We start from the raw sequence: 27,318 nt of genomic DNA, 5'->3' as shown, positions 1-27,318 counted from the left end.
TCCGGACCGGTGCCGAGCAGAGCACGGGTGCACCCACGATCAGAGACATGGATCGCAGGGTCACCCGTGACAACAGTGCACTGAGAGTGCACAGTACATAAACCTTTCTAATTATTATTAGTTACTGTGATTGTATTGTGTTTACAAAGTTTGATTTTTGTGATACAATGGGGGAGATGTTTCAATCTGTCTACGGCAAAATACTGGAGTAATTTGCACCTGAAATGTTGTACACCACATTTATATTAGACCATTTTTAGGCTGTTTTTCGTTGAAAAAAAAAATGAAAATTCGACCAACTAACAGGAGGTGCAAAGTAGGTCATCAGTCTTAGGATAGCTTCACATTGGCGTTGGTGCTGCACTTTTCTTGCATTTTGTCTCTGTTGTGTCTCCGTTTTGCTTCCATTTTTTTCTCTGCTTCTGCAAGAGAAAAAAAGCTAGGGTTTAACATTGCTTTGAAAACATCACACCTGGTTTCACAGCCCCATCAGTGAAAAAAAGGGACATTTCATCAGTTTTTTTGCGCATCCATGAAAAAAAAAAGACAGGTTTTATCATTTTTTCATGGACAAAGGATCAGTGAAATAACAAGCCAAGCATCCACCCTAACAATTAAGCTGGCACAGCAGAGAATTAAACACTGAAACATTAATACACCCCCCCAATGTATTTATTGCACTTTGTGTTCCAGTGTCTGATGAAGACCACTGGGTCAAAACGATGCACAGTTTGTGAATAATGTAGTAATAGAATTGGCACCAGCTGCAGGTACTTGGCTTATCATGTTAGCCCGTCACTTGGTACTCTGCCTCTCCTGCCAGGATAGCAGTCTGACTGACCCATCTTCCAGCTCCAGTTAAAGGGGGCCAGCACAAAGGTAATAAAAATAACTTACCTTGCTCTCTGTCCCCGCTATTACATCACAGCTCTCAGATTGGCAGTCATGGGAGCAAAGTGATAGGGCAAAGTGGTCTGCTGGTGGTCCACACCTTTAGCCTGGCCATGAAATGACCAGGAAAAATAAAGTGAGTAAACTTTAGTTTTTTTCTTATCCCTTCCTTGACCCCTGTAGGAGATCTTACCCTACTACTTCACTCTCTAGCAGCTCTGTTGGCTTGCTACATCTCCAAAGCAATGTCTAATTTCTTGCACCTCCAAGTTGTTGCACACACCGAGTCACATCGGAAACTCTCTACTACTGAGGTTACTGTAAAAAAGGCATAGTAATAAATCTAAATCATGGAACTGAAAATTCATCTCAGTGACATAAAACACATTTGCCCCTTACACATGGTTCCTAAATGCATTTCAGTAGGAGGCATGTATGGCAATGTGCCTGCATGCACAGGTTTTATTCCATTGTGTGTAATGAACAAAACTTTGCATCGTGCAGGATCAGATTCCATAGGTCAGATAACATTAATTCATTAGAAAAACTGTTATAAAACTGGTTTAGAACAGGAGACTGTAATTTAGATAAAATGCATCCCCGCTGTTTGCATAAGTCCTTACACACTCCTGTTGCATAAAACCAAGCTCCAGCTTTTTTTGCTCTGTGATTACCAAACCCACTAAATCCTTATTTTCATGCTAATGACCTAACCTGAAAATATCACTTTTAATCCTGGACAAACAGTAAGTAGTTAGCAGGACTTAATTGTCTGTTGACTTTCCATTGTGTTCATTTATTTAGCAGTGTTTGCTTAATGGTAATCCTTCTGCTCAATAAAGAAGTAATTTCAGTTATCTCTTCCTATCTATACCCCAAGGGGGTCACCATAGTCTAAGAAAGACAAGTCTTGGCAATTTTCCACTTTAAATACCAATCAACAATTGTACATAGTAGCTCATTAGTATACCAAAAATGAGACAACTAAAAGACAGGGTTGTATATAATAATCCACTGGACACTTTCACAAAACTTGGCTATGGCCAAGCTGTGGTTACAAACCTAGTGATACTCCATACAGAAAAATGTTTATACTTGTTTAAAAGAAAGGAGTAGATTACAAGATGATGATACTTCATATGTGTTTCTTCCATGTATTGATCTTTTTTGTACATTTTAATCAGAATTGACAAATAAAGTTTTTGTGTATATTGCTAGTGGCTTGTAATTCTCTACTTTCTTATGTATACACATTGTCACTTATTAGACACATAGATAAGTTTCCATGCATTTCTATAGCATGAAACAAGGGGTAATACTATCAAGCTTACATTATTAATTACAATGTTCGCCGGAGTTCACCTGCTTCTTCCCGGTGCATGTGAGTGCTTGATCTTGCGACACAAATCCTTTTTTAAATTCCGTGGTTCGTCTGAATCAGCCCGCTCCCCGATTTCTGTTGCATGCAAGCCGGTACCAATATGCCAAAATCCAATTGCATGCACCAAAATCCTGGGGCAATTCGGTGCAAAACGGAAATCGTTGGGAAACCTGACGAAAATGCTTCCGACGGACCCTTAGTAAATGAGCCCCAAAGAATGGAGTAGTGGCCAACCTAAGTAACTACAGGTCAACTTCTCTTCAAATGAAAGTTGGCCACTATACAGAAAACATGGATGCCCTTAGAGCTTTATTCTATCTGTTACCGTAATTTCTCATGGACATATGCCAGATGGTGATTTTAAATGAACAGCAATTTTTTTAAAGAAACTGCCAAGTTTTTAATAAAGAAAATATCTAAAATTAAACTTTTTTTACTGTTGGATTTTTGGCTGCAAAGTTTGTACGTGGTAATAGCTCGGGAACATAAAATACATCATTGCGTGAAGTGTGTTTTCTCTCTGAGCCCTCCAGCTACATAATTTTGCTTCACTGTTCTCTGCCTCTGTTTTCTTTTTTTTCTCAAGAGGCAAACCCAAAATCTTTAGCTAAATTTTTAACAACTAAAGTAACTGAATGATTCAGTGCAAAAGTGGGTACAAAGTAGAGGCACCACTCTGCTAATACGGTTTGCTGCATTCTTCATATCTCAAAGAAAATTAAAATCATAGAATACTCAGATTATTTACTGATATTAAGGATTGTGCTCACTAATGGAAAAATCTGGATAAGGTTTGGTTCCTAAAACTTTCCCTCAGTATCCAAAAGGGTAAAAGAAAAAAAAATATGAATAGAAAGGGTCTGTAACACCATCACCATTCAATAATAATTACGATATATACATAGAATACATAAGTAAAATACCGAAAATAACTCAAATGTTTTATGGCTTTGAAAATGAAGTGAAAATGTGTAAATTCTATAGAAATGTAACAAAAAAGGAAATCAGACAAAAACAGAAGAAATCAGTTAATAGGTTTGTTCATTTAAAAATTATTTTCTGATTTCTTCTTTTTCTTCTTTTTATGCTTTTTTTATTTTATTACAATTTTATGGCACCAATTTAGGAATTTTTCATTTTGAAACCATAAACCATTTGAGTTATTTTGGGTATTCTATTTACATAATCTGTGTATATTATTGTTATAAAATGGTGATATGCATTAAAATTTAAAGGGAATTTGTCAGCTTTTATCTCACTAAACTAGTAACCCCACAGATAGGGAATAAACTGTATTTTCCGAAATCTCACCCATTTACGGTACCTACAAAAATATCCTCCAGTCATGTGAAAATCAGCAGAGAAGAGTCATATTTTGCACAAGAGTTTAGAAGTTGCAGGGGGTGTGTCACTTAAGATGCCACTTTCTATAGTACCTGGAAACATGCTTTTGATGTATTTTTAAAGATAAGTTTCTCATTTTTTAGATTGCATCATGTTGTTATGTGGTTCTGTGATTTACAGAACTGGAGATTCCAGTAGTTAAAAACATAGTTGGAAATGCAAGCAGCCAATAAAAATCCAATTCTTGCATTTTTTTACTGCTTGGATCTCTGGTTCTTTAGCTTATAGAACCTTTAAGCCTGTGATCTGAAAGATGAGATTTTCTAAAATGACACCAATAACATGATTATGGGGGTCTGAAGTTATATTCTTTAACCTTAACTCATCTCAGGCAAATATGACTTGGAGGTGATATTTTATAGATAAGTGGATGAGTTTTCACATAAAAAGGGAATTATATAATGTACATTTCATACGTCATTACAGTTAAAGATTACTCTATTTTTGTCTTAGACAGTGGTCTTTATGAACATCTTGAATATGCTAAATGATCAGGGGGTGTACAAAGAATTAGATGCTTAACCCACCAATGAGATCAGGAAGAAAATAGAGGATGTACTTTAATGGAGAGAAGATCTTTTTTTTAGTCCTAAGGAATCCCATCTGTGCCATCATACATGCTTTTCCAAAGGTGCACAAAGGCACCTTCCCCTTCTTCCTATAATTGCTGAGGTAGGATCCCTAATGGAAAACCTCAGTTCAGTTCATGGGTGGATTCATATTTACTATCCAATTGTTAAATAACTACCAGGATTTTTACAGGATACAAGGGAGGTGCTTAACCATATGGAAAATATACATTGAGAGTCACACTATTTGTGGCTATCATGTGATATTGTAGCATTGTGTACATGCACTCCACATGATAAAGTCACTTGGTGAGAGGAGCATGTCCTTTATGGAGCAGACAACCCTTTTGCACCACATGTATAGTGGTACGGGCATTATATGGATGATACCCTGTATGTGTGGTGATGACCTCAAGACCATCTTTTTTGTACTTTATTAAAAAAAAATTAGTTCAATCAAAAAATGACCTCTAGTAGTCGTGACAATGATATATTATTTTTGGATATATAATTATCAGGTGATAGGGAAACGGGGAAGGTTGTAACAAAACTGAAGAGAAAGAATACAGGTGGCAAAACATTGTTACACGTGACCAGTTGTCATCCCTGACATGTAACAGTTAATTTCCCTACAGGAGAATGAATTAGGGCAAGAAGAAGTTGTAGTAATGAGGTAGATTTTGTGCAAGAATGTGACATTATAACTAATTGTTTGTTACGTAGGCCTTACTGCATGCCTATTATTGATAGGACTTGCGAAATAGCTGTAAAAAAGGACAGGATATCACTACTACATAACAAAATGCCAAAACATATTTAGCTACCGTATTTTATATCTCCGTGATCAATTACAAGATATTTTACAGTCACTATGTAAATTTGTTGCAAAACAGGTGAGAACTATGGGTAACATGCTTGCAAGTTTAAGGAAGAAATTAAAATCTTTAAAGGGGTATTCTGGGAATATGAATATGTGATACAAAAACCCATGATATAAATAAATGAATACAACAAAACTCAAAAAAAGAAAAAAGACAGCAACCAATGTATTTACCAAAAGCTGTTTTGTTTGATGCATGCAGCCCAGGGTCCTAGTGTGCAGGATCCATAGTCCAAGACAAACAGATGAGAGAAGGCCACAGCATGCAATATGATGAAAAAAGGTTAAATCTTTATTGACACAGGCATAGAAAAAAATTTTCTATGCCTGTGTGAATAAAGGTTTAACCTTTTTTCATCATATTGGATGCTGTGGCCTTCTCTCTTTTTTTACAACAAAACTCAATGACATAAGTCATAAAATGGAACTTAAATTGTTTGAATTTATGATTTATAAAATTTATGGCCTCTCTAAAGTATGCAGTTGTCACCAAGATGGCCACCACTGGAAACTAAAAGTTCCATGATCCTTTAGTTCTCAGTAACTCCTCCTCCCTCTTATGCTTTGCTCCCAGTGATGATCTTACAGACTTTCTTGCTCTGTTACCATAGTAAGGCTACATTAATGCGAACGTATGGGGGAAGTATATACGGCCGATGTATATACGGCCAGGGCCGCATCTGCCATGAGGCGAGATGAAAATCTCTCCTCAGGCGGCAGATTGCGGGTCCCTGTACAGGGCGGCGAAATTCGCCGCTCTAAAGTGGGCGATTCGGGCGTTAATGGACGCCCGAATCGCCCACCAGCTAAATAAATCGCGCCTGTCTCTTTAAGACACAGGCGCGATTTATATGCGGAGCGACGCAGCGCCTTTCCGGCAGCTGCATCCCTCCGTTCTAATCAGTGACACAGGCGTCATTACGTCACGACGCCTGTGTCACTGTGCGGAGCGGCGGCTCACAGGAGAGCCGCGTGAAGAACGGAGCCGCGCGCCGAGGGATCAGCCGCCTGCAGGTGAGTAGGATTTTATTATTTTTCATGCACTTTCATTCATTCTAATCTGGCTGATAAGGGGGAGTGGGGGCCATAATTGTCATATACTGTGTGTGGGGGTGTATACGTTATACGTGGCCATACTTGTTTTATACGGGGGGGGGGGGCTGTATACATTATATGTGGCCATAATTGTCATATACTGGGGGGTGCTGTATGCATTATATGTGGCCATACTTGTTTTATACTGTGTGGGGGGTATATATTGTGTGGGGGGGGGCTGTATACATTATATGGGGCCATAATTGTCATATACTGGGGGTGATGTATGCATTATATGTGGCCATACTTGTTTTATACTGTGTGGGGGGTATATATTGTGTGTGGGGGGGGGGCTGTATACATTATATGGGGCCATAATTGTCATATACTGGGGGTGATGTATGCATTATATGTGGCCAAACTTGTTTTATACTGTGTGGGGGTACATATTATATGGGGGCATAATTGTCATATACTGGGGGGGTGCTGTTTACATTATATGTGGACATAATTGTTTTATACTGTGTGTGGGGGGGTTGATATATTATATGGGGCCATAATTATTTTATACTGTGTCGGGGTGTTTGATATATTATATGGGGCCATAATTGTTTTATACTGTGGGGCGGGGGGGGGGGGGGGGGTTATATGGGATACAGTATATTACTAAGCTGGGAGGGGACTGTATATCAGGTACAGCATATTACTAAGCTGGGGGGATGTATATAGGATACAGTATATTACTAAGCTGGGGGGCTGTATATGGGGTACAGTATATTACTAAGCTGGGGAGCTGTATATGGGATACAGTATATTACTAAGCTGGGGGGCTGTATATGGGATACAGTATATTACTAAGCTGGGGGATGTATATGGGATACAGTATATTACTAAGCTGGGAGGGCTGTATATGGAATGCAGTATATTACTAAGCTGGGGGGCTGTATATGGGATACAGTATATTACTAAGCTGGGTGGATGTATATGGGATACAGTATATTACTAAGCTGGGGGGATGTATATGAGATACAGTATATTACTAAGCTGGGGGGATGTATATGGGATACAGTATATTACTAAGCTGGGGGCTGTATATGGGATACAGTATATTACTAAGCTGGGGGGCTGTATATGGGATACAGTATATTACTAAGCTGGGGGGCTGTATATGGGGTACAGTATATTACTAAGCTGGGGGGCTGTATATGGGATACAGTATATTACTAAGCTGGGGGGCTGTATATGGGGTACAGTATATTACTAGGCTGGGGGGCTGTATATGGGATACCGTATATTACTAAGCTGGGGGCTGTATATGGGATACAGTATATTACTAAGCTGGGGGGATGTATATGGGATACAGTATATTACTAAGCTGGGAGGATGTATATGGGGTACAGTATATTACTAAGCTGGGGGGATGTATATGGGATACAGTATATTACTAAGCTGGGAGGGCTGTATATGGAATGCAGTATATTACTAAGCTGGGGGGCTGTATATGGGATACAGTATATTACTAAGCTGGGTGGATGTATATGGGATACAGTATATTACTAAGCTGGGGGGATGTATATGAGATACAGTATATCACTAAGCTGGGAGGATGTATATGGGGTACAGTATATTACTAAGCTGGGGGGATGTATATGGGGTACAGTATATTACTAAGCTGGGAGGCTGTATATGGGGTACAGTATATTACTAAGCTGGGGGGATGTATATGGGGTACAGTATATTACTAAGCTGGGGGGCTGTATATGGGATACAGTATATTACTAAGCTGGGGGGATGTATATGGGATACAGTATATTACTAAGCTGGGAGGGCTGTATATGGGATACAGTATATTACTAAGCTGGGGAGCTGTATATGGGATACAGTATATTACTAAGCTGGGGAGCTGTATATGGGATACAGTATATTACTAAGCTGGGGGATGTATATGGGATACAGTATATTACTAAGCTGGGGGGATGTATATGGGATACAGTATATTACTAAGCTGGGGGGATGTATATGGGATACAGTATATTACTAAGCTGGTGGGGATGTATATGGGATACAGTATATTACTAAGCTGGGGGCTGTATATGGGATACAGTATATTACTAAGCTGGGGGGCTGTATATGGGATACAGTATATTACTAAGCTGGGAGGCTGTATATGGAATACATTATATTACTAAGCTGGGGGGATGTATATGGGATACAGTATATTACTAAGCTGGGGAGCTGTATATAGGATACAGTATATTACTAAGCTGGGGGGCTGTATATGGGGTACAGTATATTACTAAGCTGGGGGGCTGTATATGGGATACAGTATATTACTAAGCTGGGAGGCTGTATATGGAATACATTATATTACTAAGCTGGGGGGATGTATATGGGATACAGTATATTACTAAGCTGGGGAGCTGTATATAGGATACAGTATATTACTAAGCTGGGGGGCTGTATATGGGGTACAGTATATTACTAAGCTGGGAAGGCTGTATATGGGATACAGTATATTACTAAGCTGGGGAGCTGTATATGGGATACAGTATATTACTAAGCTGGGGAGCTGTATATGGGATACAGTATATTACTAAGCTGGGGAGCTGTATATGGGATACAGTATATTACTAAGCTGGGGGGCTGTATATGGGATACAGTATATTACTAAGCTGGGGGGCTGTATATGGGATACAGTATATTACTAAGCTGGGGGGATGTATATGGGATACAGTATATTACTAAGCTGGGGGCTGTATATGGGATACAGTATATTACTAAGCTGGGGGGCTGTATATGAGATACAGTATATTACTAAGCTGGGGGGGCTGTATATCAGAGGGTGCTATATATTTACATTAATCAGGGTAGCACTGAATATAAAATCACATGTAACATAATAACAGGGTGGGATATATTAGTTATAGGATACCATAGATTACTTTGCATCATTTAAACCAAATGTTGGGGGGTCTGTATTAATAAATTGGGGGTGTTGTATATTGATTGGTGCTGGACCTGCTAAAATTCCAGTAGAATATATATAATGAAGGGATGTTTTATATGTGAGGAGAGTGCGGTCAGTTGTGTTGTGAGGGGTATATATTATTTAGGAGCGCAGTGTTGTTATCCAGGAGACTTTATACTGTAAGTGACTGTGGTATTTTTAGGGACGCCGAGTGGAGATGCTGCACGGAGCTGAAGATATCTGGCAGTGAATTCAGCAGTGATACATCATGGATTGGAGAACCTGGAATAAAGTCCTCCTGATGGAAGAGATTGTCATCTATAAGGTACTAGATGCCACTAATGCCTCTCAGATCCTGTAGCCAGTCACACAGTGTCAGGGAGCTGTCTGTAAGGTTGTTAATTGTTAGTAAAGTTTTCAGCATTTACTTAACAGGGAGCGGGGGGGGGGGGGGGGGCAGCATTTTAATATTCGCCTCAGGCAGCAAATATGCTAGAATCGGCCCTGTATACGGCGTATATTCGTCCCCCATACATTGCAATGGCCTCACAGCGCCGTATAGGAGCGGTACAGTGCTGCATGCGTGCGGCACCATACCTTTCCGTAGCCCGTAGAAAGATAGGACATGTCCTATAACTGCCATCACCATAACAATGGCCATACTGGATGCACTGCAACCAACCGACTACAGCAGTACAAAAGTAGTGGTGATCACATGACCAGCCCAGGCAGGTGCAGGACATGTGATGTGAACATGTGACCAGCGGCCATCTTCTGTCCTGTGTCTGCTCTGTGCAGAGAAAATCAACGGACTGATTAAAGGGCCGGTAGCATTTTAATTCTCCATTACAGTCTACAGTATGTCAGCAGCATTCTCTGCTAAGTGGTGCAAAGTTTGAAATAACAACTAATTACATATTAGCTTATATTTTGAGTAGACATTTGTGTATGAATTATGTTTATTCCTGGAATACCCCTTTAAGTCAACAGAACTTTTACTATCCAGTTATTTGTAAACTCTAACAGTACATATGTGGTAAACATGCTGCAGAATATGCAGTTTACAATATGCTGCTAGCACTAAAAGAATGTTCCTAATGAGATCAGGGGAATACTTGTCAGATGATAATACTTCCTTCTATCAATAGAAGGGTACAGGTAAGAAGTGAAAAGAAGAATATGTTGGGCTTATCAGGGCATTTCTTTACAGTTCACAATGGATATACCTCTAGTTTAACCCCTTAACCTGGCCTATAACTTTTGTATTTTTACATGTAAAGACCTGTGTGATGGCTTGTTTTCTGCAAAACAAATTGCACTTCATAGTGATGGTATTTAATATTCCATGCAATGTACTGGGAAGCAGGAAAAAAATTCCATGTGCAGTGAAAATGGTGAAAAAACGCATTTGCGTCATTTTCTTGTGGGCTTGGATTTTACAGCTTTCACTGTGCGCTGCAAATGACATGTCTACTTTATTCCTTGGGTCGGTACGATCACCGGGATACCAAAATTGTATAGATTTTATAATGTTTTCATACATTTACAAAAATTAAAACCTCCTGTGCAAAACATTTTTTTGATTTTGCCGTCTTCTGCCACTTATAACTTTTTCATACTTTAATGTACAGAGCTGTGGGTGGGGTCATTTTGTGCGACTTTCAATGACGTTTTCAATGCTACTGTTTTTAGGACTGTACAACCTTTTGATCACTTTTTATTGAATTCTTCAAAATGACAATAAAGTGGCATTTCCATTACGGGGTTAAATACAGTGAAAAACGGTTATTATATTTTGATAGATCGGGCATTATCGGACGCGGCGACACCTGTGTTTATGATTTCTACTGTTTATTTATATCAGTTCTAGGGAAAGGGGGGGGATTTGAATTTTTAGGGTTTTTTATTATAATTTTTTTAAAAACTGTTTTTTTATTTTTATTCTTATTATTTTTCAGACTCCCTAGGGTACTTTGACCCTAGGTTGTCTGATCGATCCCACCATATACTGCCATAGTCCCAAGGCTGTCATGGCGACAGATCATCGCTCCCTCATGACGTCACGGGGGGGGGGGGGGTGTGACGATCCTCGGCAAGATGGCAGCACCGACTGCGGGTGTTACCAGTAAGTGTTTGCGGCAATATGCAGAAAAGACTTACCGGCTATTGAGAGGGCTCAGCCCGTGAGCCCTCTCCATGTACCCGCACCCGTACTATTACGGCGTGTGTTGTTAAGGGGTTAAAAGTTACCATAATAAAAAGGGCAGAGATTGGGTCAAGAAACTCAAAAATCAGGTGGCTTTTATATATTCTGAGTTTAGATATGAACAGAGAAGATTAACCCCTTAAGGACGCAGCCTTTTTTTCGCTCAAAAATCTATTTCCGTGTACAGAAATGTGTTAGCTTATTTTCTATGGATCAAATTTTACTTCTCTGTGACGTTATTTATTATTTGATACCGTGTACAGTGAAGCTGGAAAAATATTCCAGATGTGGTGAAATAGGTGAAAAAAACACATTTACGTTAATTTCTTGTGGGCTCAGTTTTTATGACTTTCCCTGTGCACTCCAAATGATACATCTACTTTATTCTTTGGTTTCGAGCGATACCAAATTTATATAGTTTTTATTGTGTTTTAATACATTTTTACAAATTAAAACAATGGGGCACATTTACTTACCTGGTCCCTGCACGATTCCCCATCCGGAATGCCCAACGAGGATGAACTCTGCCGCGATTCACTAGGATTGTGCGCCCGATATCCTGCATGTGTCACTTCCCCGATCAGGTCCCCGGAGTTCACTTTCTTCTTCCTGGTGCATATAAGTACTTCGCTTGCGACACAATTTTAAATGTTAAATCTCACACGTTGTCCGAATCTGTCGGATAGTCCCACGGCCCGCCCCCGATTTGTGTCGTGCGAAAGGCGGCACAATTGCGACACAATCCCCGAAAAGTCGGGAAACCCGACAAAAATGTACCCCCGGGACCCTTAGTAAATAAGCCCCAATGTGTACGAAAAGAAAAAAGTTGTTTTGCCATCTTCTGCCCCTAATAACTTTTTCATACTATGGTAAACGGAGCTGTGTGAGGTGTCAGTTTTTGTGAGATGAGCTGACATTTTCATTGATACCATTTTGAGGACTGTGTGACCTTTTGATCACTTTATATTAAAAATTTTATGCTATGTAAAATGGTATAAAAGTCGCATTTCTGAGATTTGGGTTCTATTTTCCGTTATGTGGTTTACCACAGGCAATAAAAGTTATTATATTTTGATAGATCAGGCATTTTGGGACCTGGCAATACCTAACATGTGCAACACTTCTACCAATGCATAGGCAAGTGGGAAGTTCCGGATTGCGCCCTCTCCAGGTCAGTAGCTCTTAGGGAGATTGATCATCTCTCTAGGAAGGTTCTCGTACCTAGACATTGGGGCAGATTTACTTACCCGGTCCATTCGCGATCCAGCGGCGCGTTCTCTGCACTGGATTCGGGTCCGGCCGGGATTTATTAAGGTAGTTACTTCCTGCTGCGCTGAAAAGCATCAGAACACACCGGAGTTCACCGAGCCGGGCTGAGTGAAGGTAAGTGCAAGCTCCGCGACTTTTTCCGAATCCGTCGGGTTTTCGTTTGGCCACGCCCTCCGATTTCCGTCGCGTGCATGCCAGCGCCAATGCGCCACAATCCGATCACGTGCGCCAAAATCCCGGGGGAATTCAGGGAAAATCGGCGCAAATCGGAAATATTCGGGTAACACGTCGGGAAAACGCGAATCGGGCCCTTAGTAAATGACCCCATTGTGTGATTGCAGCTGTAGATTCTGCCTGGAAAGGCAACAGTTAACTTGGTGTAAGTAATTATCCAATGATGTGGCTGTATTGTTAGTTGGAGTGTGATTGGAGAGCTGCTACCACCTGACCAGGGGGAGTGCAAAAACCCCTGCTGGGAGGAAGCACATGCTCTCGTCTTACCACATCCTCTCAATGAGCACAGTGGGGCAGATTTACTTACCCGGTCCATTCGCGATCCAGCGGCGCGTTCTCTGCGCTCGATTCGGGTCCGGACGGGATTTATTAAGGTAGTTCCTCCGCCGTCCACCAGGTGGCGCTGCTGCGCTGAAGAGCATCGGAACGCTCTGGAATATACTGAGCCGGGCTGAGTGAATGTAAGTGCAATTTTCGCAACACATTTTTTTTTTAAATGCCGCGGTTTTTCCGAATCTGTCGGGTTTTTTGTTCGGCCACGCCCCCGATTTCCGTCGCATGCATGCCAGCGCCGATGCACCACAATCCCAGGGGAAATCAGCGCAGATCGGAAAAATTTGGGTAACACGTCGGGAAAACGCGAATCGGGCCTTTAGTAAATGACCCCCAGTGTGTGCAGCACACCTTCAGTGCTGTCTCAACCCTTCAATCCCAGGAACTTCTAGTGCCTTAGGCCTACTGCCTAACACTTAGGACGAGTCTGAAGACTCTAGCCCAGAGCTGCAGCTTCCACAATTTGGACACCGCTCCAACTATCCAAGCCTGCATCTACTATCAGGCTGGTGCACTATTCCTGCAGACCACTCTCCATGACCACCCCAGCAACCGAAACCGGCTGTTAACCGTTTTTGGGCCGTTTTGGCTGTTCAGTAATGAACTGTAAGTTGATTTGCACAACATTGCCTCTGTCGGATCCCTGGATACGGCTGCTTACCACCCGTGAGCCCTCTTGATACACCCTTCATAGCTCGCTAACGCATGGGTTCTGGGCTGTATGAATATGATAGCCCCTAAAAGTCAGGAATTTACTTCCTAGACTTTACTAGAATCAAGCTTCTTAGGGAATGTCCCTCCTGCCTGCTTTTAATCTGCACTTTCAGGATTTTTGAAGGGCCTTGAAAGGTTTTAATAAAGCCAATTTCATGTATATTTCATAATGTATGTTGCCTGGAGTGCTGGAAAAAAATAACATTATTTGTATTTAGATACCTGCCCCCTCTCTGTGCATTTCTGAATGGAGTTGAATAATATATAGCGTGATTTGGTGAGCTGACTATTCAATACTTTTTGATGGTTTTCATACCTTACCCAAAAGTAATGTACAAACATAGCAAATGAAGACCTAATAACCATATCCATCACAATAAGATAGAGCTGGCAAACAAATCAAGAGAGGGGGTGGGAGGAAGAAAGGGAGGAAAAGGGGCAGAGGAAGGTACACTAGTGAAAGATCACTAGCCCTAATTTCCTGCATGTTAGCAGTAGGGAAGAGTCCCATTGGGTACCCAGCCACCTAAATCAATGGACCCCGAAAGGTAAAACAGGGTGCCCAAATAGGAGACCAGAGCCAATCATTTGCATCAGATGGTTCCTAGACCACGCTCAGTCATCTTTGGAAAGGGCAGTAGTCGATCTCCATAATCTCTGTATAATCTAATGTACTGCTGATCTTTCTTTGTGTTAGAGATGTGGTCTGGTAGCACAGAGAGCAGGCCCTGTTCAGGAGAGTTGGTAGTGATAGGCAAACACAGAATTATATAGGCAAGTGACATTGAGGTGCAAAATCCTGCCAATCTTAAAGATAGGTGATCAATAGATAAATGAAACCTTGAATACACAGGATTAAAAAAAAACACATTGGGGCACATTTACCTACCTGCCCCTGCGCAATCCCCGAGGTGTGATCCCTGCCCCCCCCCATTTGTATCGCATGAAAGCCGGCGCGTGCAACGAAAACCTCTGGAAATGCGGTCCGCGGACCCTTAGTAAATGTGCCCCATTGTTAATAAACTTTGACAGTGAAAGAGGGTGCCAGAGGTACTCAAGCCCCATGCTCTGAAATTTCTGACACTCCCATATTATTGACAGACCCAATATGTGAACCAGATTGCTTGGGTCCTGTTCTCATAATCCATGGGGTTCCCATCAGTCAGGCTGGCTGCTTGTTTTGCCCTATCCATTAGAAAGGGTCTAGCCAGAAAATTTGGTACAACTACTTAAAGTATTAATTTAAATGAGTTTAATGAGTTTTAAATGTTTAAAATGAGTGTTTTCTATTGTGTATTTTCTATTCTGAATATACAAGTTAATGCTTGGATGATGCAACCAAAACATCTTCACACCTATACAATATTGAGCTGTTTCTGTCTTCTAGGCACAGACTTTAAGTCAGTTTGGGTAGGAGCAGTGTCCAGTTACCTCCTCATCTGGGCAGATTTTGTTTTCTTCAGATCGAAACCTTAGCTTCTGAGTCCCTTTAGCTGTCCGTCTGTCTGTTCAGTCTGCTGTGTGTGATACTTGCTGTCTCCAGGGATCTTGGAAACAAGGCCGCTTCTATAGAGATGAAGTAAGATGCACTCATGTAGATCAAGGATTTATTTTTACCTTCTATTCCCCTTCCTTTGAGGTGAAGTAGGGTCAAGTTTTTTTCCCTTATCCATTCCCCTGGTGAGTTTGAGTTGCGCGGGCTGAGAAATCTAGAGAACATTCCTGAATATAAGGAACCTGTTATTGTGCTGTAACCATTGGGTAAGATGACTAATAAAATATAAACGCAACAAATATGACTTTTTAAATGTTTCTATTTCTATATGTAAATACAGGCGGTCTCCGACTTAAAGGACATCTACCATTAGTTACTGATGGTAGATGTGTTCTAATAAAAAGCTCCTGAGGAACGATTTTGCTTAGGACTTGTTTTATTATATAAATATCCCACTATTGTGGAAATATAGAGTTATAAAAGTTATGCAAATTACCCTGGGGTGGTCAGGCTACGTCACCCGAGAGCCTCAGGGAGCCTCATATTGTAATCTATGCACTCCCCCCCCATTGCGCAAAAGGATTAAAATCTCTGGAGAAGTGTAGTAAATATATACTCCAGGCATCAATGAATAGATGTATTTTATATTTGCTGTAGTTTCAGCAGTAAAACTTGAGCTGTTTGTGTAGCAGGAGCTGAACTCTCTATGCAGAATGATATAAATACATATTATCATTAATTACATCGCTCACCTCCAACCTCATTTCCACCCACAAGAGGCGCTCAAAGAAGACATCCCTGCACAGCATATAATAATGTCATACACATGGAGGAAGGTGACTCATTCTCACACTGTTTAACAATGTGGTGGCAGGAACCCCCAGATCCTCACTAATTGATGCCTCCTTCATCATTTTCTTAATTTATCATGTTGGATTTAAGAAGTGAGCACTGACAGCAGGGAACAGATGTATCAGAGATCAGCACACAGAGCAAATCTGCAGGTTTAACTCTTTACAGTAGGCATCAAAAATAAATAATTCACTGGGGAATTTAGAGAAAATAGTTGTAAAAGATGCAGTAGTGTAAAAGTGCATCACTCAGAGGTAACTGGTTCTTGCAGGCATTGCTCCATTGGAATAAATATGCAAAATAGCTCTACCCAGAAGGAAGAAACTGTCTCTCTGGTGCCACCTATTGGATGAAACTTTACTAAGGAACAAAATATTTTCCATAACCACATAAATATTGGGCACCATTTAGGGGTTTGTGGACTGAGCATTCAGGGACTGGCCCAGCAGAGTTTCATAGCTGATCCTGTAGTCATTAACTGACAAATAGTACTGGACCCATATAGTCCAACAGATGAAAAACCTGTTAGGAGCTTTACATTATGGTCTATATTTTATAGGATAATTTACAATTATAATGAATTATTAGACCTTTATTTCAGCCCACATGCACACAAACATAGAATTTGTCTGATTGATCCAGATAGCAACTGCCCGATCCAGTATATTTTGAGCAGTTCCTATTCCTGCCCCAGTTTGTGACCCAGGCAGTCCTTTCTACTGTCATCGGCACGTGAGCAGACATTTGTATGCAGATAGGCTTAAAGGGGTTGTACCAAGAATTATTGTTATCCCCTTTACATAGGATAGAGGATAACCATCTGACCAGTGGGGGTTCAATCGCTGCGACATCCATCGATCATGAGAGCAGTGTTCCGTTATCACAAATTGAATGAACTAGCAGATATGAAGATTTCCGAAGCCCCCACAGTATTGAATGGAGCAACATGATACATCCATTAAATTAGTGAGAACAGGATGCCGGCTCTTTTGAATAGTACTGCCGGCAGTTGGATGCTCAATGATCAAATTGCTATTCCCTAAGGTGATAACAATAATATTTGGTATAATCCCATTAAACAGATGTGTAACTGTCACAGGTGCTCCTGCAACTCACTTACCTGACCATGCTCCAGCGATGGTTCCTGCAATCCGGCACACATCTCCGTCACCTAGGGAGCGCGTGCGCCGGCTTCCGCATATTTAAAGGGCCAGTGCTCCACTAATTGCCGCTGGCCACCTGGTACTTAATAAATAGCCAGCCTCTTCCCTCATGCCCGCCAGATCTTTGTGCCTCGTGCCTTAGTGAAAAGCTTGTTCCTATGCCCTGCGATTATTTGGTGACTTCCTTTTGTGCCCCGGGTTCTGTCCCCGACTTCGCTACTCTGCTGCCTGCCTTGACCTTTTGCCTTGCTCCTGACCAGGAACCTGTCCTGCCTGCTTCAACCTCCTGGCTGTCCCCGACCACGATTCTGCCTCACGACTCTGTACCTCGCCTTGGCCACCACCTCAGACATAGTCATGCCTGTGGAGCGACCCGGTGGTATCTCGCCACAGCAAGTCCAACCTGCTTTGTGGTGGGCTCTGGTGAAAACCCGGGTGCCACTTAGACTCCACTCCCAGGTGTTGGCTTAAGTCATTGCTCGCGGTGGTAAAGTGGGTCCACTACCCCTGAATCTTGACAGTACCATTCAAATGAATGATATATAACATGTTCAATAGTCACATCTGTATATATGATGGAAGTGCACAGGTCCATTTTGGATAGATAATAAGCCCTCAGCATTCTATCCACGGTGCTCCAGTCTGACACTTTTCAAGCAACCAATATTTACTTACTTTCTTACTAAGTCCCACAGTCAGAAAGCATTTGTATGTTTCAGAACCCCTCAAAGCTCTAGGCCAACCCTCCTTTCATTACGCCCCCGTGGAAAGGGGATAACATTTAAACTCCGGACAACCCATTCCATCAAGCATTATCACAATACAATGAGAAGTTTAATAAACATTATTAACACCTCCTAGTGGTGTTCTGTGACAGCAATGTAAACAAAACTAAGTTAATACACAAAATAATCCACCCCCAAATACTGTTTGCATCATCTTTCCCTATTATATCATTAAACTATTACACTAAATTAAACTTTTCTACTACTTTATCCTCATGTGAGCCACACGTATGTGCCGTCTTCTTTTCTGTACCATTCTGTAACCATTTTTCTGTACAAACTAAAAAAATTATGCACATATTTTTTGCCGGAGTTCAGCAGACACATGCGGGTGAGTTCTGACGTTTCACAAACAGATGGAGGTCTTTCTCAAAGCATCTGTTGCTTATGGTGACAATCCAGGAGCACCAGAAACATTTAGCTTGAGAAAGCATATGGGCAGAGACATTTGGTGCCAAGCAAACTCCCCCATTATTTATGGAACTAAGTAAACCGCAAAATGTATTAATGAACACTATGGAAGAAGCTTATACTTAATGTATGTATAAGATAAGAAACAATGTAAAAGCATATGGCAACATTTTAAAAAGTTAATTCATACAAATATAAGAGAAGATTTATCATACGCTGGCACTATGTGTGTCAGCATATGATGTTATCCCCAACACCCACCACATTTATCAGGAGGCTCTGGCTTACTGATAAATCAACTGGGCAGCCGTGCTGCTCAATGCCGGTGGGGGAGTTCTATGCTAGGTCCGACCTGCCAAAGAATTGCCCAGAACGGGCACAGGCTATAGCTTGTGCACAGCTGTGGAGAAGGATAGCACTCCATTGCTGGCCATGCTCCTCTTTTTTCCCCTCTATACCTATCTGGTGTGGAGGTGGCATAGGCGGAGTAATAGGCGCAGTTCTTGGTGTATGGGTTTCAGCGGTTCATGCCTTGAGGTACCTGGCCCAAAGCTCCTATTTAGTAAATTTTGTTATGTGGCAGGCTCCAGTTATCAATCTAGAAACCATGTTTTTTTTAAAAAATTTAATTATCTTTAAAGTTTAATGTTTTCCCTTTAAAGGTGATTATAATCTTAAAATGTAATTTGTAATCCTTGCTTTCCTTCCTTGCCTGCTAGTTTTACATTGGCCACTAGATGTCAGTAGAGCCGCCATTCCCATTTTATGGGTTGGGAGTAGAGATGAGCGAACACTAAAATGCTCGGGTACTCGTTATTCGAGACGAACTTTTCCCGATGCTCGAGTGCTCGTCTCGAATAACGAACCCCATTGAAGTCAATGGGAGACTCGAGCATTTTTCAAGGGGACCAAGGCTCTGCACAGGGAAGCTTGGCCAAACACCTGGGAACCTCAGAAAAGGATGGAAACACCACGGAAATGGACAGGAAACAGCAGGGGCAGCATGCATGGATGCCTCTGAGGCTGCTTAATCGCACCATTATGCCGAAATTATGGGCAACAGCATGGCAATGACAGAGTGACAGAATGAAGCTAGATAGCATCTAAAACATCCAATAATTGACCCTGACACTATAGGGGACGGCATGCAGAGGCAGAGGCAGCGGCAGCAGGCTAGAGAGTGGCATGGCGACATACCCTAATTGGACTCAGGCTTCAAACCAATGGGTGTCAGAGAGGAACCAAAGGAGGTGAGCAAGAAGCGCTCAAATAATATCGGTACATGATAAAAGTTTGCCAGTATATTTTGTGGATTACACAGCAGGGTGGCGACAAAGTTAACATGGAAGCCATGAAAACAACCCAAAATTCTGCCTGACACAGCTCGTTTGATAAGGGGACCATGTATGCTTACAGTTCATGCCAGTCGCTGCACTGGCTGCCAGTCTCCTTTCGAATACAGTTTAAAATAATAATAACCCTCATCCATAAAGCTCTGTATAATGCTGCACCCCCCTACCTCTCCTCTCTTATCTCAGTCTATCGCCCAACCCGTGCTCTTAGATCCGCCAGTGATCTTAGATTAACCTCTACCCTAGTGCGGACCTCCCACTCGCGTCTCCAAGACTTCTCTAGAGCTGCACCAATTCTATGGAATGCTCTGCCCTGGACTATCAGACTAATACCTAACCTCCAAAGTTTCAAACGTGCTCTTAAAACCCATTTCTTTAGGCAAGCCTATAACACTCATTAACTGCATGAAGTTTTAACTCTTCTACTAACCCGTCCTGTGTCGTCCTCCCATCTGTTATCCAGCAACCAAGAGGCACCAGACTTCTCTGCAGTCCCATTCACCCTGGACCTGGTATATAAGATGACGGCTGAGTGGTTCAAGCGACAGCAATTCCATTTATTATATTTTGTTCTATTCCCTAAGAAGAATGGCTTGACCGTTAAATATTCTTTTACCTCGTGTTACCCCATCATCTTCATAAACCGTAAGCTCTGGCGAGCAGGGACCTCACTCCTGTTGTTCCATACAAATGTTGTGCTCTGTTACAATACATTTGTATTTGTTTCCTATGATTTGTAAAGCGCTACGGAATATGATGGCGCTATATAAATAAAGATTATTATTATTATTATTATGGAGGCAGTGAACTAGTAGTAGATTAAAGGTGCTGCAACTATGTTAGTTGGATCTTGGGATGGAGCTGGCGCTCTGCAGCCAGGCGAGCTTTTGCCAATCCAAGCCCCTGTCTCTAGGCTACTCCCCAAACAGCACTTCTAAGAACCTTTTGTATAAGATCAAGTGTAGTAGCGTTCTTATAAGTTTAGGATATGGCGGGTGAGGGGAATGTAAACAGATGCGCAAGAAGCGCTGAAATAATATCCCTAAATGGTAAAAGTTTGCAAGTATATTTTGTGGATTACACAGCAGGGTGGCGACAAAGTTAACAACTTTGATGTGGAATGCCCTGTAATAGCTCTTGGGCGGTGTGCCTTTTATCGCCTAGGCTCAGCAGTTTCAGCACCGCCTGCTGTCGCTTAGCGACGGCACTGCTGCTGTGCCTAGAGCTACCGACTGATGGCGCCATGCCCACGGATGGTAATTCGGAGGAGGAGGAGGTGGAGGAGGGGTGGGAGGAGGTATAGTAGGCCTTTGAGACCTGGACCGAGGTAGGCCCCGCAATTCTCTGCGTCGGCAGTATATGACCAGCCCCAGGGTCAGACTCGGTCCCAGCCTGCACCAAGTTAAGTGTAGTAGCGTTCTTATAAGTTTGGGATATGGCGGGTGAGGGGAATGTAAACAGATGCGCAAGAAGCGCATGATGCGCATGGAGCTGGCGCTCCGCTGCCAGGCGAGCTTTCGCCAATTCAAGCCCCTGTCTCTAGGCTACTCCCCAAACAGCACTTCTAAGAACCTTTTGTATAAGATCAAGTGTAGTAGCGTTCTTATAAGTTTAGGATATGCCGGGTGAGGGGAATGTAAACAGATGCGCAAGAAGCGCTGAAATAATATCCCTAAATGGTAAAAGTTTGCCAGTATATTTTGTGGATAACACAGCAGGGTGGCGACAAAGTTAACAACTTTGATGTGGAATCCATGAAAACAACCCAAATTTCTGCCTGACACACCTCGTTTGATAAAGGGACGATGTATGGAGGCAGCTATATGGACGACTTTTGGAGGTAGCAATGGAGACAACGTGTGGAGGCTGCTATGGAGACAATTTAATTTGGATAGTGCCTGTATGTGGCAGTCCCAAACATTTTTCAAACCAGAGGAGCAGGTAGGTGGCCCTCCAGTAAAATGGAATAGATTGAGTGCCTGTATGTGGCAGTCCCAAAAATGTTTCAAACCAGAGGAGCAGGTAGGTGGCCCTGCAGTAAAATGGAATAGATTGAGTGCCTGTATGTGGCAGTCCCAAAAATTTTTCAAACCAGAGGAGCAGGTAGGTGGCCCTCCAGTAAAATGGAATAGATTGAGTGCCTGTATGTGGCAGTCCCAAAAATGTTTCAAACCAGAGGAGCAGGTAGGTGGCCCTGCAGTAAAATGGAATAGATTGAGTGCCTGTATGTGGCAGTCCCAAAAATTTTTCAAACCAGAGGAGCAGGTAGGTGGCCCTCCAGTAAAATGGAATAGATTGAGTGCCTGTATGTGGCAGTCCCAAAAATGTTTCAAACCAGAGGAGCAGGTAGGTGGCCCTGCAGTAAAATGGAATAGATTGAGTGCCTGTATGTGGCAGTCCCAAAAATTTTTCAAACCAGAGGAGCAGGTAGGTGGCCCTCCAGTAAAATGGAATAGATTGAGTGCCTGTATGTGGCACTCACAAAAATTGTTTCAAACAGAGGACCGGGTAGGTGGCCCTCCAGAAAAATTAAATGCATGAAGTACTATAGCAAGAGCCAGTGGGCCCTGTCAAAAAATAGCCATTTTCCTCTGCTTTACTGTACAAAGAGGAGGAGAAGGAGGAAAATGAGGAGGAGGAGGAGTGGATCAATTATTCAGGTTGAGCTTCCTTCACCTGGTGGAGATTGGAAATTCTGAGAAATCCAGCCTTTATTCATTTTAATAAGCGTCAGCCTGTCAGCGCTGTCAGTCGACAGGCGTGTACGCTTATCGGTGATGATGCCACCAGCTGCACTGAAAACCCGCTCGGACAAGACGCTAGCGGCAGGGCAGGCAAGAACCTCCAAGGCGTACAGCGCCAGTTCGTGCCACATGTCCAGCTTTGAAACCCAGTAGTTGTAGGGAGCTGTGTGATCATTTAGGACGATGGTATGGTCAGCTACGTACTCCCTCACCATCTTTCTGTAAAGATCAGCCCTACTCTGCCGAGACTGGGGACAGGTGACAGTGTCTTGCTGGGGTGACATAAAGCTGGCAAAAGCCTTGTAAAGCGTACCCTTGCCAGTGCTGGACAAGCTGCCTGCTCGCCTACTCTCCCTCGCTACTTGTCCCGCAGAACTACGCACTCTGCCGCTAGCGCTGTCAGAAGGGAAATACTGTTTCAGCTTGTGCACCAGGGCCTGCTGGTATTCATGCATTCTCACACTCCTTTCCTCTGCAGGGATGAGAGTGGAAAGATTTTGCTTGTACCGTGGGTCCAGGAGAGTGAACACCCAGTAATCGGTGCTGGAATAAATTCTTTGAACGCGAGGGTCACGGGATAGGCAGCCTAGCATGAAATCTGCCATATGCGCCAGAGTACCAACGCGTAAGAATTCACTCCCCTCACTGGCCTGACTGTCCATTTCCTCCTCCTCCAACTCCTCCAACTCCTCTTCTTCTGCCCATACACGCTGAACAGTAAAGGACTCAACAATGGTCCCCTCTTGTGTCTCACCAACATTCTCCTCCTCTTCCTCCTCATCCTCCTCCACCTCCACCTCCTCCGATATGCGCTGAGAAACAGACCTGAGGGTGCTTTGGCTATCAACAAGGGAATATTCTTCCCCTGTCTCTTGTGACGAGCGCAAAGCTTCCGACTTCATGCTGACCAGAGAGTTTTTCAACAGGCCAAGCAGCGGGATGGTGAGGCTGATGATGGCGGCATCGCCACTGACCATCTGTGTTGACTCCTCAAAGTTACTCAGCACCTGACAGATATCAGACATCCACGTCCACTCCTCATTGTAGACTTGAGGAAGCTGACTGACCTGACTACCAGTTCTGGTGGAAGTTGACATCTGGCAGTCTACAATCGCTCTGCGCTGCTGGTAAACTCTGGATAACATGGTCAGTGTTGAATTCCACCTCGTGGGCACGTCGCACAACAGTCGGTGAGCGGGCAGTTGGAGGCGGCGCTGCGCTGCCCTGAGAGTGGCAGCATCTGGGCTGGACTTCCTGAAATGCGCACAGATGCGGCGCACCTTCGTGAGCAAATCAGACAGATTGGGGTATGTCTTGAGGAAACGCTGAACTATCAGATTTAACACATGGGCCAGGCATGGCACATGTGTCAGTCTGCCGAGTTGCAGAGCCGCCACCAGGTTACGGCCGTTGTCACACACAACCATTCCCGGCTTGAGGTTCAGCGGTGCCAGCCACAGATCAGTCTGCGCCGTGATGCCCTGTAATAGCTCTTGGGCGGTGTGCCTTTTGTCGCCTAGGCTCAGCAGTTTGAGCACCGCCTGCTGTCGCTTAGCGACGGCACTGCTGCTGTGCCTAGAGCTACCGACTGATGGCGCCGTGCCCACGGATGGTAGTTCGGAGGAGGAGGTGGAGGAGGGGTGGGAGGAGGAGGAGGCATAGTAGGCCTGAAACACCTGGACCGAGGTAGGCCCCGCAATCCTCGGCGTCGGCAGTATATGAGCAGCCCCAGTGTCAGACTCGGTCCCAGCCTCCACCAAGTTAACCCAATGTGCCGTCAGCGATATATAGTGGCCCTGCCCGGCAGCACTCGTCCACGTGTCCGTGGTCAGGTGGACCTTGTCAGAAACGGCGTTGGTCAGGGCACGGATGATGTTGTCTGACACGTGCTGGTGCAGGGCTGGGACGGCACATCGGGAAAAGTAGTGGCGGCTGGGGACCGAATACCGAGGGGCGGCCGCCGCCATGAGGTTGCGAAAGGCCTCGGTCTCTACTAGCCTATAGGGCAGCATCTCCAGGCTAAGCAATCTGGAGATGTGCACATTAAGGGCTTGGGCGTGCGGGTGGGTTGCACTATATTTGCGTTTCCGCTCCAGCGTCTGGGGTATGGAGAGCTGAACGCTGGTGGATGCTGTGGAGGATCGTGGAGGCGACGATGGGGTTTTTGTGGCAGGGTCCTGGGCAGGGGGCTGACTAGCAGCTGACACAGGGGAAGGAGCAGTGGTGTGCACGGCCGGAGGTGAACGGGCTTGTTGCCACTGAGTGGGGTGTTTAGCATTCATATGCCTGCGCATACTGGTGGTAGTTAAGCTAGTAGTGGTGGAACCCCTGCTGAGCCTGGTTTGGCAAATGTTGCACACCACAGTCCGTCGGTCATCCGGTGTTTCCTTAAAGAACCTCCAGACTTCTGAAGATCTAGCCCTCGCCGCAGGAGCCCTCGCCACGGGAGCTTCACTAGTTGACACATTTGGCGCTGATGCACCAGCTCTGGCCCTGCCTCTCCGTCTGGCCCCACCACTGCCTCTTCCAACCTGTTCTGGTCGAGGACTCTCCTCCGTCTCAGAAGCACTGTGTTCACCCGGCCTCTCAACCCAGCTTGGGTCTGTCACCTCATCATCCTCCGATCCCTCAGTCTGCTCCCCCCTCGGACTTCCTGCCCTGACAACAACTTCCCCACTGTCTGACAACCGTGTCTCCTCATCGTCGGACACCTCTTTACACACTTCCACTACGTCAAGAAGGTCATCATCACCCACAGACTGTGACTGTTGGAAAACCGGGGCATCGGAAAATTGCTCAGCAGCAACCGGACAAGTGGTTTGTGACTGTGGGAAGGGTCCAGAAAACAGTTCCTCAGAGTATGCCGGTTCAAATGCCAAATTTTCCTGGGAGGGGGCAGACTGGGGGGGAGGAGGCTGAGGTGCAGGAGCTGGAGGAGTGGCGATTTCGGTGACATGGGTGGACTGCGTGGAAGACTGACTGGTGGTGGACAAATTGCTCGAAGCATTGTCAGCAATCCACGACATCACCTGTTCGCACTGTTCTGGCCTCAACAGTGCTCTACCACGAGTCCCAGTAACTTCAGACATGAACCTAGGGAGTGTAGCTCTGCGGCGTTCCCCTGCTCCCTCATCAGCAGGTGGTGTCTCACCCCGCCCAGGACCACGGCCTCTGACCCCTGCAGTAGTTGGACGCCCACGTCCCCGCCCTCGTCCTCTACCCCTAGCCCTCGGGTTAAACATTTTTAAAATGAGAGTTATAACTTTATTTTTTTTTTTACTTTTTTTTACTTTTTTTTGGTTTTTTTTGTGTTTTTTTTTTTTTTTTGTGTTTTTTGGTTTTTTTTGAGTTTTTAAAACCAAACAATGCTATCCTATTGCTATGGCTATTTTCTAGCCAAGTATCAAAGCACACTACTATGCCAGATGAGATGACACTGAGTTAGTGCCTAATTGAAATCCAACCCCTACTAAATTTTCCCACTTCGGTCTTTGCTATGGATATGTGCGTCACTAAGCGCAGAACACAGCGGTCGCAAGTCTCACTACAAATTGCTCAGAATTGGCTAGTACATGCACTGCAGAAAGTACAGCCACCAGCAGATCAACCAGAAATCAAATATATAGAACGCTACTGTATGCGTAAGTAAGCTCTTTGTATTCTCCTATGGCTATTTTCTAGCCAAGTATCAAAGCACACTACTATGCCAGATGAGATGACACTGAGTTAGTGCCTAATTGAAATCCAACCCCTACTAAATTTTCCCACTTCAGTCTTTGCTATGGATATGTGCGTCACTAAGCGCAGAACACAGCGGTCGCAAGTCTCACTACAAATTGCTCAGAATTGGCTAGTACATGCACTGCAGAAAGTACAGCCACCAGCAGATCAACCAGAAATCAAATATATAGAACGCTACTGTATGCGTAAGTAAGCTCTTTGTATTCTCCTATGGCTATTTTCTAGCCAAGTATCAAAGCACACTACTATGCCAGATGAGATGACACTGAGTTAGTGCCTAATTGAAATCCAACCCCTACTAAATTTTCCCACTTCGGTCTTTGCTATGGATATGTGCGTCACTAAGCGCAGAACACAGCGGTCGCAAGTCTCACTACAAATTGCTCAGAATTGGCTAGTACATGCACTGCAGAAAGTACAGCCACCAGCAGATCAACCAGAAATCAAATATATAGAACGCTACTGTATGCGTAAGTAAGCTCTTTGTATTCTCCTATGGCTATTTTCTAGCCAAGTATCAAAGCACACTACTATGCCAGATGAGATGACACTGAGTTAGTGCCTAATTGAAATCCAACCCCTACTAAATTTTCCCACTTCAGTCTTTGCTATGGATATGTGCGTCACTAAGCGCAGAACACAGCGGTCGCAAGTCTCACTACAAATTGCTCAGAATTGGCTAGTACATGCACTGCAGAAAGTACAGCCACCAGCAGATCAACCAGAAATCAAATATATAGAACGCTACTGTATGCGTAAGTAAGCTCTTTGTATTCTCCTATGGCTATTTTCTAGCCAAGTATCAAAGCACACTACTATGCCAGATGAGATGACACTGAGTTAGTGCCTAATTGAAATCCAACCCCTACTAAATTTTCCCACTTCGGTCTT

At 43.6% G+C, this 27,318-nt stretch overlaps 1 long non-coding RNA gene across 2 annotated transcripts in view; it reads right to left on the bottom strand.

The window, feature by feature from the left end:
- Positions 1 to 225: 225 nt before the first annotated feature.
- LOC140078021 (uncharacterized) overlaps positions 226 to 27,318 on the bottom strand; it is a 55,589-nt gene continuing 28,496 nt past the window's right edge. Inside the window, exons 1-3 of one of the 2 annotated variants that reach the window (XR_011849876.1) lie at positions 16,542 to 16,643; positions 15,316 to 15,450; positions 226 to 422 (exon numbers count right to left, since the gene is read on the bottom strand). This is a non-coding gene — a long non-coding RNA (uncharacterized lncRNA). Of the gene's footprint in view, positions 423 to 15,315; positions 15,451 to 16,541; positions 16,644 to 27,318 lie in introns of those variants that run through there. The other variant, XR_011849877.1, reaches the window with a different exon arrangement.

This window comes from Engystomops pustulosus, chromosome 9 (assembly GCF_040894005.1).
Source record: "Engystomops pustulosus chromosome 9, aEngPut4.maternal, whole genome shotgun sequence".
Classification (NCBI taxonomy): Eukaryota; Metazoa; Chordata; class Amphibia; order Anura; family Leptodactylidae; genus Engystomops; species Engystomops pustulosus.
Note: the sequence above shows the minus strand (reverse complement) of the source record. Positions and strands in the feature narration are given on the sequence as shown.